The sequence below is a fragment of the Mytilus galloprovincialis genome, chromosome 8 (assembly GCF_965363235.1).
Source record: "Mytilus galloprovincialis chromosome 8, xbMytGall1.hap1.1, whole genome shotgun sequence".
Classification (NCBI taxonomy): Eukaryota; Metazoa; Mollusca; class Bivalvia; order Mytilida; family Mytilidae; genus Mytilus; species Mytilus galloprovincialis.
The window spans coordinates 1,020,049-1,029,652 of NC_134845.1; the positions used below are offsets into that span (position 1 = coordinate 1,020,049).

General features: G+C 38.3%; 1 long non-coding RNA gene across 1 annotated transcript; it reads right to left on the bottom strand.

Annotated features, from left to right (window-relative positions):
- Nucleotides 1-8,341: 8,341 nt before the first annotated feature.
- Nucleotides 8,342-9,408, bottom strand: LOC143084826 (uncharacterized). Its single transcript, XR_012981177.1, has 2 exons — nucleotides 8,802-9,408; nucleotides 8,342-8,569 (listed from the first exon to the last, which is right to left on the bottom strand). It is a non-coding gene; the product is annotated as an uncharacterized LOC143084826 (long non-coding RNA).
- Between the last annotated feature and the right edge of the window lie 196 nt (nucleotides 9,409-9,604).

Genomic DNA, 9,604 nt, shown 5'->3' on the forward strand with positions numbered 1-9,604 from the left:
AGATCATCCAGGTTTTTAATGGGGATCATGTTGTATAGAGATCATCCATGTTTTTGTTTTGTTTAAACATTTTGTTAAATGAAATGTCCCCGTCACAAGCTAATAGAAGCTCAATATAATCTTTCTAATTTGAAAAAAACCAACCACCAATATGTATGATGTATCTTTCTTCGATGTGAAAAGGGCACTCTAAAAGTAGTGAGTACTACATGTATCCTCAACCTGACAGTTTTGACACACAGCGGTCGGGATCGTTTTAAGAGATTATTCAGGTTTTTGGTGGATTGTGTTGTAAAGAGATCATCCAGGTTTTTGAGGGGATCATGTTGTATACAGATTATTCAGGTTTTTGGTAAGGACTGTGTTGTATAGAGATCATCCAAGTTTTTGGTGGGGATTGTGTTGTATAGAGATCATCCAGGTTTTTGGTGGGGATTGTGTTGTATAGAGATCATCCAGGTTTTGGGTGGGGATTGTGTTGTTTAGAGATCATCTAGGTTTTTGGTGGGGATTGTGTTGTAAAGAGATCATCTAGGTTTTTGGTGGGGATCGTGTTGTATAGCGATCATCCAGGTTTTTGGTGGTGATTGTGTTGTATATAGATCATCTAGGTTTTTGGTGGGGATTGTGTTGTATAGAGATCATCCAGGTTTTTGGTGGTGATTGTGTTGTTTAGAGATCATCCAGGTTTTTGGTGGGGATTGTGTTGTTTAGACATCATCCAGGTTTTTGGTGGGGATTGTGTTGCATAGAGATCATCCAGGTTTTTGGTGGGGATTGTGTTGTATAGAGATCATCCAGGTTTTTGGTGGGGATTGTGTTGTAAAGAGATCATCCAGGTTTTTGGTGGGGATTGTGTTGTATAGAGATCATCCAGGTTTTTGGTGGGGATTGTGTTGTAAAGAGATCATCCAGGTTTTTGGTGGAGATTGTGTTGTATAGAGATCATCCAGGTTTTTGGAGGAGATTGTGTAGTATAGAGATCATCCTGGTTTTTAATGGGGATCAAGTTGCATAGAGATCATCCATGTTTTTGGTGGAGATCGTGTTGTATAGAGATCATCCAGGTTTTTGGTGGGGATTGTGTTGTATAGAGATCATCCAGGATTTTGGTGGTGATTGTGTTGTATAAAGATCATCCAGGTTTTGGGTGGGGATTGTGTTGTATAGAGTTTATTCAGGTTTTTGGTGGGGATTGTGTTGTATAGAGATCATCCAGGTTTTTGGTGGGGATTGTGGTGTATAGAGATCATCCAGGTTTTTGGTGAGGTTGGTGTTGTTTACAGATCATCCAGGTTTATTGTGGGGATCGTGTTGTATAGAGATCATCAAGGTTTATTGTGGGGATTGTGTTGTATAGAGATTATTCTGGTTTTTGGTTGGGATTGTGTTGTATAGACATCATCCAGGTTTTTGGTTGGGATTGAGTTGTATAGAGATAATCCAGGTTTTTGGTGGGGATTGTGTTGTATAGAGATCATCCAGGTTTATTGTGGGGATTGTGTTGTATAGAGATCATCCAGGTTTATTGTTGGGATTGTGTTGTATAGAGATAATATAGGTTTTTGGTGGGGATTGTGTTGTATAGAGATAATCCAGGTTTTTGGTGGAGATTGTGTTGTATAGAGATTATCAAGGTTTTGGTGAGGATTGTGTTGTATAGAGATCATCCAGGATTTTGGTGGGGATTGTGTTGTATAAAGATCATCCAGGTTTTGGGTGGGGATTGTGTTGTATAGAGATTATTCAGGTTTTTGGTGGGGATTGTGTTGTATAGAGATCATCCAGGTTTTTGGTGAGGATTGTGTTGTATAGAGATCATCCAGGTTTTTGGTAGAGATCGTGTTGTATAGAGACCATTCAGGTTTTTGTTGGGGATTGTGTTGTATAGATATCATCCAAGTTTTTTGTGATGATTGTGTTGTATAGAGATCATCCAGGTTTTTGGTAGAGATCGTGTTGTATAGAGACCATCCAGGTTTTTGGTGAGGATCATGTTGTATAGAGATAATCTAGGTTTTTGGTGAGGATTGTGTTGTATAGAGATCAGCTAGGTTTTTGGTGAGGATCATGTTGTATAGAGATAATCTAGGTTTTTGGTGGGGATTGTGTTGTATAGAGATCATCAAGGTTTTTGGTAGAGATCGTGTTGTATAGAGATCATCCAGGTTTTTGGTGGAGATCGTGTTTTATAGAGATCATCCAGGTTTTTGGTGAGGATCGTGTTGTATAGAGATCATCCAGGTTTTTGGTGGTGATTGTGTTGTATAGAGATCATCCAGGTTTTGGGTGGAGATGGTGTTGTATAGAGATCATCCAGGTTTTGGGTGGAGATGGTGTTGCATAGAGATCATCCAGGTTTTTGGTGGGGATTGTGTTGTATAGAGATCATAGAGGTTTTGGGTGGGGATTGTGTTGTTTAGAGATCATCTAGGTTTTTGGTGGGGATTGTGTTGTATAGAGATCATCAAGGTTTTGGGTGGGGACTTTGTTGTTTAGAGATCATCTAGGTTTTTGGTGGGGATTGTGTTGTATAGAGATCATCTAGGTTTTTGGTGGTGATTGTGTTGTATAGAGATCATCCAGGTTTTTGGTGGGGATCGTGTTGTATAGAGATCATCCAGGTTTTTGGTGAGGATCGTGTTGTATAGAGATCATCTAGGTTTTTGGTAGAGATCGTCTTGTATAGAGATTATTCAGGTTTTTGGTGGTGATTGTGTTGTATAGAGATCATCCAGGTTTTGGGTGGAGATTGTGTTGTATAGAGATCATCCAGGTTTATTGTTGGGATCGTGTTGTATAGACATCTTCCAGGTTTTTTGTGGAGATCGTGTTGTATAGAGATCATCCAGGTTTTTGGTGGAGATTGTGTTGTATAGAGATCATCCAGGTTTTTGGTGGGGATCGTTTTGTATAGAGATCATCCAGGTTTTTGGTGAGGATCGTGTTGTATAGATATCATCCAGGTTTTTGGTAGAGATCGTGTTGTATAGAGATCATCCAGGTTTTTGGTGGTGATTGTGTTGTATAGAGATCATCCAGGTTTTGGGTGGAGATGGTGTTGTATAGAGATCATCCAGGTTTTTGGTGGGGATTGTGTTGTATAGAGATCATCCAGGTTTTTGGTGGGGATTGTGTTGTATAGAGATCATCCAGGTTTTGGGTGGAGATGGTGTTGTATAGAGATCATCCAGGTTTTTGGTGGGGATTGTGTTGTATAGAGATCATCCAGGTTTGGGTGGGGATTGTGTTGTTTAGAGATCATCTAGGTTTTTGGTGGGGATTGTGTTGTATAGAGATCATCCAGGTTTTGGGTTGGGATTGTGTTGTTTAGAGATCATCTAGGTTTTTGGTGGTGATTGTGTTGTATAGAGATCATCCAGGTTTTTGGTGGTGATTGTGTTGTATAGAGATCATCCAGGTTTTGGGTGGAGATGGTGTTGTATAGAGATCATTTAGGTTTTTGGTTAGGATTGTGTTGTATAGAGATCATCCAGGTTTTTGGTGGGGATTGTGTTGTATAGAGATCATCCAGGTATTGGGTGGAGATGGTGTTGTATAGAGATCATCCAGGTTTTTGGTGGGGATTGTGTTGTATAGAGATCATCCAGGTTTTGGGTGGGGATTGTGTTGTTAAGAGATCATCTAGGTTTTTGGTGGGGATTGTGTTGTATAGAGATCATCCAGGATTTGGGTGGGGATTGTGGTGTATAGAGATCATCCAGGTTTTTGGTGAGGTTGGTGTTGTTTACAGATCATCCAGGTTTATTGTGGGGATCGTGTTGTATAGAGATCATCAAGGTTTATTGTGGGGATTGTGTTGTATAGAGATTATTCTGGTTTTTGGTTGGGATTGTGTTGTATAGACATCATCCAGGTTTTTGGTTGGGATTGAGTTGTATAGAGATAATCCAGGTTTTTGGTGGGGATTGTGTTGTATAGAGATCATCCAGGTTTATTGTGGGGATTGTGTTGTATAGAGATCATCCAGGTTTATTGTGGGGATTGTGTTGTATAGAGATAATATAGGTTTTTGGTGGGGATTGTGTTGTATAGAGATAATCCAGGTTTTTGGTGGAGATTGTGTTGTATAGAGATTATTAAGGTTTTGGTGAGGATTGTGTTGTATAGAGATCATCCAGGATTTTGGTGGGGATTGTGTTGTATAAAGATCATCCAGGTTTTGGGTGGGGATTGTGTTGTATAGAGATTATTCAGGTTTTTGGTGGGGATTGTGTTGTATAGAGATCATCCAGGTTTTTGGTGAGGATTGTGTTGTATAGAGATCATCCAGGTTTTTGGTAGAGATCGTGTTGTATAGAGACCATTCAGGTTTTTGTTGGGGATTGTGTTGTATAGATATCATCCAAGTTTTTTGTGATGATTGTGTTGTATAGAGATCATCCAGGTTTTTGGTAGAGATCGTGTTGTATAGAGACCATCCAGGTTTTTGGTGAGGATCATGTTGTATAGAGATAATCTAGGTTTTTGGTGAGGATTGTGTTGTATAGAGATCAGCTAGGTTTTTGCTGAGGATCATGTTGTATAGAGATAATCTAGGTTTTTGGTGGGGATTGTGTTGTATAGAGATCATCAAGGTTTTTGGTAGAGATCGTGTTGTATAGAGATCATCCAGGTTTTTGGTGGAGATCGTGTTGTATAGAGATCATCCAGGTTTTTGGTGAGGATCGTGTTGTATAGAGATCATCCAGGTTTTTGGTGGTGATTGTGTTGTATAGAGATCATCCAGGTTTTGGGTGGAGATGGTGTTGTATAGAGATCATCAAGGTTTTGGGTGGGGATTTTGTTGTTTAGAGATCATCTAGGTTTTTGGTGGGGATTGTGTTGTATAGAGATCATCTAGGTTTTTGGTGGTGATTGTGTTGTATAGAGATCATCCAGGTTTTTGGTGGGGATCGTGTTGTATAGAGATCATCCAGGTTTTTGGTGAGGATCGTGTTGTATAGAGATCATCCAGGTTTTTGGTAGAGATCGTCTTGTATAGAGATTATTCAGGTTTTTGGTGGTGATTGTGTTGTATAGAGATCATCCAGGTTTTGGGTGGAGATTGTGTTGTATAGAGATCATCCAGGTTTATTGTTGGGATCGTGTTGTATAGACATCTTCCAGGTTTTTGGTAGAGATCGTGTTGTATAGAGATCATCCAGGTTTTTGGTGGTGATTGTGTTGTATAGAGATCATCCAGGTTTTGGTTGGAGATGGTGTTGTATAGAGATCATCCAGGTTTTGGTGGGGATTGTGTTGTATAGAGATCATCCAGGTTTTTGGTGGGGATCGTTTTGTATAGAGATCATCCAGGTTTTGGGTGGAGATGGTGTTGTATAGAGATCATCCAGGTTTTTGGTGGGGATTGTGTTGTATAGAGATCATCCAGGTTTTGGGTGGGGATTGTGTTGTTTAGAGATCATCTAGGTTTTTGGTGGGGATTGTGTTGTATAGAGATCATCCAGGTTTTGGGTTGGGATTGTGTTGTTTAGAGATCATCTAGGTTTTTGGTGGGGATTGTGTTGTATAGAGATCATCCAGGTTTTTGGTGGTGATTGTGTTGTATAGAGATCATCCAGGTTTTGGGTGGAGATGGTGTTGTATAGAGATCATTTAGGTTTTTGGTTAGGATTGTGTTGTATAGAGATCATCCAGGTTTTTGGTGGGGATTGTGTTGTATAGAGATCATCCAGGTATTGGGTGGAGATGGTGTTGTATAGAGATCATCCAGGTTTTTGGTGGGGATTGTGTTGTATAGAGATCATCCAGGTTTTGGGTGGGGATTGTGTTGTTAAGAGATCATCTAGGTTTTTGGTGGGGATTGTGTTGTATAGAGATTATCAAGGTTTTGGTGAGGATTGTGTTGTATAGAGATCATCCAGGATTTGGTGGGGATTGTGTTGTATAAAGATCATCCAGGTTTTGGGTGGGGATTGTGTTGTATAGAGATTATTCAGGTTTTTGGTGGGGATTGTGTTGTATAGAGATCATCCAGGTTTTTGGTGAGGATTGTGTTGTATAGAGATCATCCAGGTTTTTGGTAGAGATCGTGTTGTATAGAGACCATTCAGGTTTTTGTTGGGGATTGTGTTGTATAGATATCATCCAAGTTTTTTGTGATGATTGTGTTGTATAGAGATCATCCAGGTTTTTGGTAGAGATCGTGTTGTATAGAGACCATCCAGGTTTTTGGTGAGGATCATGTTGTATAGAGATAATCTAGGTTTTTGGTGAGGATTGTGTTGTATAGAGATCAGCTAGGTTTTTGGTGAGGATCATGTTGTATAGAGATAATCTAGGTTTTTGGTGGGGATTGTGTTGTATAGAGATCATCAAGGTTTTTGGTAGAGATCGTGTTGTATAGAGATCATCCAGGTTTTTGGTGGAGATCGTGTTGTTTAGAGATCATCCAGGTTTTTGGTGAGGATCGTGTTGTATAGAGATCATCCAGGTTTTTGGTGGTGATTGTGTTGTATAGAGATCATCCAGGTTTTGGGTGGAGATGGTGTTGTATAGAGATCATCCAGGTTTTGGGTGGAGATGGTGTTGCATAGAGATCATCCAGGTTTTTGGTGGGGATTGTGTTGTATAGAGATCATAGAGGTTTTGGGTGGGGATTGTGTTGTTTAGAGATCATCTAGGTTTTTGGTGGGGATTGTGTTGTAAAGAGATCATCAAGGTTTTGGGTGGGGATTTTGTTGTTTAGAGATCATCTAGGTTTTTGGTGGGGATTGTGTTGTATAGAGATCATCTAGGTTTTTGGTGGTGATTGTGTTGTATAGAGATCATCCAGGTTTTTGGTGGGGATCGTGTTGTATAGAGATCATCCAGGTTTTTGGTGAGGATCGTGTTGTATAGAGATCATCCAGGTTTTTGGTAGAGATCGTCTTATATAGAGATTATTCAGGTTTTTGGTGGTGATTGTGTTGTATAGAGATCATCCAGGTTTTGGGTGGAGATTGTGTTGTATAGAGATCATCCAGGTTTATTGTTGGGATCGTGTTGTATAGACATCTTCAAGGTTTTTGGTGGAGATCGTCTTATATAGAGATTATTCAGGTTTTTGGTGAGGATCGTGTTGTATAGAGATCATCCAGGTTTTTGGTGGAGATTGTGTTGTATAGAGATCATCCAGGTTTTTGGTGGGGATCGTTTTGTATAGAGATCATCCAGGTTTTTGGTGAGGATCGTGTTGTATAGATATCATCCAGGTTTTTGGTAGAGATCGTGTTGTATAGAGATCATCCAGGTTTTTGGTGGTGATTGTGTTGTATAGAGATCATCCAGGTTTTGGGTGGAGATGGTGTTGTATAGAGATCATCCAGGTTTTTGGTGGGGATTGTGTTGTATAGAGATCATCCAGGTTTTTGGTGGGGATTGTGTTGTATAGAGATCATCCAGGTTTTGGGTGGAGATGGTGTTGTATAGAGATCATCCAGGTTTATTGTTGGGATCGTGTTGTATAGACATCTTCAAGGTTTTTGGTGGAGATCGTGTTGTATAGAGATCATCCAGGTTTTTGGTGGGGATTGTGTTGTATAGAGATCATCCAGGTTTTTGGTGGGGATTGTGTTGTATAGAGATCATCCAGGTTTTTGGTGGGGATTGTGTTGTATAGAGATCATCCAGGTTTATTGTTGGTATCGTGTTGTATAGACATCTTCCAGGTTTTGGTGGAGATCGTGTTGTATAGAGAGCATCCAGGTTTTTGGTGGGGATTGTGTTGTATAGAGATCATCCAGGTTTTTGGTGAGGATTGCGTTGTATAGAGATCATCCAGGTGTTTGGTTTGGATCGTGTTGTATAGAGATCATCCAGGTTTTTGGTTGGGATCGTGTTGTATAGACATCTTCCAGGTTTTGGGTGGGGATTGTGTTGTATAGAGATCATCCAGGTTTTTGGTGAGGATTGCGTTGTATAGAGATCATCCAGGTGTTTGGTTTGGATCGTGTTGTATAGAGATCATCTAGGTTGTTGGAAGGGATTGTGTTGTATAGAGATCATCCAGGTTTTTGGTGGAGATGGTGTTGTATAGAGATCATCCAGGTTTTTGGTGGAGATTGTGTTGTATAGAGATCATCCAGGTTTTTGGTGGAGATTGTGTTGTATAGAGATCATCCAGGTTTTTGGTGGGGATTGTGTTGTATAGAAATGATCAATGGTTTTTGATTCTAGATTTTTATGTAGTTTTTTTTTAACTTGCAGACATTTTGTCTTTCCTTTGTTTTATGTTTTTGCTCTAGTGTTGTCAGGTTGTTGTTAATTTGTTTGGTCCATCTGGTATCTTTCGTCTCTTTTCATTTAAACATTTTAGTAAAATTTAAACTCCTAGTACTCTAGACATTTAATTTTAATAGATAACACTTTAATAAATGCTTATATATCACAGATAAAGATATTCAATACACAAAGAATTACATACTGCATTACAATATGTTAACATTATTTCTTAAGTCTTGTGAACCATTTTCATTCTTTTGAAAAACATCAATAAATATGTTACAGTGAAACCTGTCAAACAGAACCCAATGTATATCTATAGCTATTCAAACAAGACTCTTACCTCAGGACATCAAACAGAACCCAATGTATACATATAGCTATTCAAACAAGACACTTACCTCAGGACATCAAACAGAACCCAATGTATACATATAGCTATTCAAACAAGACATTTACCTCAGGACATCAAACAGAACCCAATGTATACATATAGCTATTCAGACAAGACTCTTACCTCAGGACATCAAACAGAGCCCAATGTATACATATAGCTATTCAGACAAGACTCTTACATCAGGACAAAATAAAGAAATATTAAACCTGAGTAATCAGAAAACCTGTTTCAATATAACAAAAGTTCCACAGGAGGTCTGGTTTACACAGGTTTCACTGTTAATATATATTTATTCAATTCAAAACATCTTTTTTTATTTCTACCTGTGGTAATTATGATAATGTCAGAAAAAGACAACAATGTTTACATCAATGAAATATGACAATTCTGATTCAAGTATCTGACAATTCTGATTCAAGTATCTGAGAATTCTGATTCACGTATTCACCTTTAACACTTTGCTGAGAAAAATTGAATTTTACCAAAGTAACAGGACATGTTAAAGTTTGAAATTTTGTTTTACATGTTGAAGTAAGTTAAACTTTATTTCCATTTGACAAACAATTGAAACGGGAAATAATGTTATTAAAAATTCTATAAATTACTAAACAAAATATGTATCACAGAAAGAAAGGTTGGTGGGTTAAAATGTGGATTTCTGTACTTTTGGATTACTCTATAATCTTAACAGATGCTGAGTATTTTTATCAGTAAAAGGTTATATATATATATCATTTTCATGATGAAAAAAATAGGTTGAACAATTTAAGAAATGTGTTCATTAAGGCATTACTCAAGGAAAATATATTAAAATTCTATAAATTCCACAACAAAAAAAATAATCACAGAAGTTAGTAGGTGGGATCTAATTATAGATTTCTTAATATTTGGATGACTCACAGCAGCTGACAGGGGCTTAGTATTCTCAATTGTAAATAACAATAATAAATTGATTGATTGATTCATGTTTGCTTTACACTG